Source organism: Phycodurus eques, chromosome 17 (genome assembly GCF_024500275.1).
Source record: "Phycodurus eques isolate BA_2022a chromosome 17, UOR_Pequ_1.1, whole genome shotgun sequence".
In the NCBI taxonomy this organism is placed as follows: Eukaryota; Metazoa; Chordata; class Actinopteri; order Syngnathiformes; family Syngnathidae; genus Phycodurus; species Phycodurus eques.
The window spans coordinates 3,445,001-3,448,515 of NC_084541.1; the positions used below are offsets into that span (position 1 = coordinate 3,445,001).

Below are 3,515 nucleotides of genomic sequence, written 5' to 3' on the forward strand. Positions count from 1 at the left end.
TCAAAATATTCGTATAAATAGGTGTATTTTTCGCTCTGTTGTTTCCATGATGTAATTTAGCATTTTGTGATACTCAATTCACAACATCAGCAAAGCTGTAGGAACACATTGTTTTAACAGCAAAAAAGTCAACCCAATGCTAGCTCTGAAACATTTTCTTATTCTCAGTATGAGCACTATGTAAGTTAATAAGAGGGAAGCAATTTTGTGTGCAGATAAGTTTTTCCTCCCATTGTGCCAAGTTATTAAAACGGGTACAGTATTGTACTGTATTTACTGTATACAACCCCAATTCCAATGAAGTTTGGACGTTGTGTTAAACAATAGAATACAATGATTTGCAAATTATGTTCAAACTATATTTAATTGAGTACACCACAGATATGATATTATATATATATATTATTATATTGATATAAGATATTTAATGTTCAAACTGATAAACTATATTTTTTTTAGCAAATAATCATTAACTTAGAATTTTATGGCTGCAACACGTTCCAAAAAAAGCTGGGACAGGTGGGTTAAAACGACTGAGAAAGTTGAAGAATGTTCATCAAACACCTGTTTGGAACATCCCACAGGTGAACAGGCTAATTGGGAACAGGTGGGTGCCATGATTGGGTATAAAAGGAGCTTCCCTGAATTGCTCAGTCATTCACAAGCAAAGATGGGGCGAGGTTCACCTCTTTGTGAACAAGTGCGTGAGAAAATAGTCAAACAGTTTAGACAATGTTCCTCAATGTACAATTGCAAGGAATTTAGGGATTTCATCAACTACGGTCCATAATATCATCAAAAGGTTCGGAGAATCTGGAGAAATCACTGCATGTAAGCGGCAAGGCCTAAAACCAACATTGAATGCCCGTGACCTTCAATCCCTCAGGCCGCACTGCATCAAAAACTGACATCAATGTGTCATGGATATCACCACATGGGCTCGGGAACACTTCAGAAACCCAATGTCAGTAAATACAGTTTGGCGCTACATCCGTAAATGCAATTTGAAACTCGACAATTCGAAGCAAAAGCCATTTATCAACAACACCCAGAAACGCTGCCGGCTTCTTTGGGCCCGAGCTCATCTAAGATGGACTGATGCAAAGTGGAAAAGTGTTCTGTGGTCCGACGAGTCCACATTTCAAATTGTTTTTGGAAATTGTGGACGTCGTGTCCTCCGGGCCAAAGAGGAAAAGAACCATCCCGACTGTTATGGACGCAAAGTTAAAAAACCAGCATCTGTGATGGTATGGGGCTGTGTTTGTACCAATGGCATGGGTAACTTAAACATCTGTGAAGGCACCATTAATGCTGAAAGGTACATACAGGTTTTGGAGAAACATATGCTGCCATCCAAGCAGCGTCTTTTTCATGGACGCTCCTGCTTATTTCAGCAAGACAATGCCAAACCACATTCTGCACGTGTTACAACAGCGTGGCTTCGTAGTAAAAGAGTGCTGGTACTAGACTGGCCTGCCTGCAGTCCAGACCTGTCTCCCATTGAAAATGTGTGGTGCGTTATGAAGCGTAAAATACGACAACGGAGACCCCGGACTGTTGAACAGCTGAAGCTGCACATCAAGCAAGAATGGGAAAGCAAATCTTCAACAATTAGTGTCTTCATTTCCCAAACGTTTATTAAATGTTGTTAAAAGAAAAGGTGATGTAACACATCGGCAAACATGACCCTGTCCCAGCTTTTTTGGAACGTGTTGCAGCCATAAAATTCTAAGTTAATGATTATTTGCTAAAAACAATGTTTATCAGTTTGAACATTAAATATCTTGTCTTTGTAGTGTATTCAATTAAATATTGGTTGAACATGATTTGCAAATCATTGTATTCTGTTTTTATGTTTAACACAACGTGCCAACTTCATTGGAATTGGGTTGTATAACTGACAGTAAAAATAAATTTTTACTTTTGTACTTTTACTTATGTGCTTGACCTGAATCAGTCTACCTTTACCAGTCTTTTCCTTTTACACAAGAATCTGTACTTCTTCATAAGTACACAGTGTGAGAACTTTTACCACGTCTTTTGAACAGTAATGCACAAAAACTCCACCTGCCTTGCTTGTCAAATTACTGTACATCAGGGAAAAGAGGGATGTGGGAAAACGTCAAAAACAAGTGGAAAAAAAATATAGGACATGTCCAAAGCGGTCGATAATGTTCCGCTCCAGAACGAGCCTAGCCTAGATGACTTAAGGTTGAGAGGTGGGGTACACTCTGGACTGGTCGTCAGCCTGTTGCTGGGGCAGATATTGACAAACAACCGTTTACACTCACATTCACACCTATAGACAATTAAGAGATGCATGTTTATCCGAAGAAGCACACTTTTGGAAGAACATGGAAGTTAGCCAGAGTACCCAGAGAATATGCGAACTCCACATGGAAAGGCCAGAACAGAGATTCGAACCTGTGACCTGCCATGAGGCAAACGTTCTAACCGCTTCTCCATGCTGCCTTCTAATAGGCATGTTATAGCCATCTATTTTTTATAGCGTTCATCCTCATTAGGGTCACGGGTGAGCAGAATGTGACAAAATTCTTGTTTTGGATCTCATTAATTTGTGCAGGAGAGTAGCTAATGTGTCCAAATGAAACTTTTTTTTAAACGTGTGTGTGTGTGTATGTAGGTGTGCATAAAAATGAATATTTGCTGGCGTAATTTAAAAAAGTGTATTTGTACCTGCTAGGATTAATCCTCAGATGTTAAGCTGTCGGAGGTGGCTCACACTTATTCAACATTCCAGAACGAATTGCACAAGAGCGGTTCAGTGAATGCCTACACACACCCATGAGGGACACAGTGCAGCCCAGTCAGCAGGATCCACTTACAGGAAAACTACCCGTGTGGAATTTTCACAATGAATCCACACAAATATCTCCTCAGAAAACTTGTTTGTTTGCACAGAAAACATTCACATTTTCTGCCTATGTGTGCTTTTCAACAAAGAGTAAAAATGGGTGAAATGTTGGGGGGGAATAACTTACTTGTTGGTTGCAGAGGTTTCAGTGGTTTAAATGCTTTAGGAAGCTCCTCACGCTGCTGTTCTGTCTTCTAGTTTCTCCCTCATTTGCCTGCTTCTCTTTTATACATTTTTTTCCTCTCCCTAACAACTGCAACCTCCCACACTCCCCCCAATTTTTTGACCCTTCCTGCACCAGCTCCACCTCCCTCCCTCTCTCAGACTAAACTGAGTCTGCATGCTATTAGAAGAGTTTATTAATAACTTGTAGTGGATGTAAAAAGTCTACACACCCCTGTTCAAATGCCAGGTTTGTGTGATATTACAAATGGACCAAGATAAATCATTTCTAAACATTTTCCCACCATTAATGTGACCTTTTGGAATTCTGAGTGTAAAGTTCAACCTTGGTTTCAAAAATTTGCAAAACCTCACATGGAATCTCCAAAACGCACGTGCAAAAATGTCCGATGAAACAAATGTCAAACCTTTTAGCCATAAATTCAAAAGGCATGTTTGGCGCAAACACAAAACTGCT

The 3,515-nt window shown here is 39.7% G+C and overlaps 1 protein-coding gene across 3 annotated transcripts in view; it reads right to left on the minus strand.

Moving 5' to 3' along the window:
* The window catches only part of LOC133415986 (leucine-rich repeat neuronal protein 4-like), a 7,334-nt gene extending 4,198 nt beyond the window's left edge, over positions 1-3,136 (minus strand). For 2 of the 3 annotated variants that reach the window (XM_061702562.1, XM_061702564.1), the window contains exon 1: positions 3,003-3,136. The gene's annotated coding sequence lies outside the window, so the exon portion shown is untranslated. Of the gene's footprint in view, positions 1-2,697; positions 2,773-3,002 lie in introns of those variants that run through there. The other variant, XM_061702563.1, reaches the window with a different exon arrangement.
* Between the last annotated feature and the right edge of the window lie 379 nt (positions 3,137-3,515).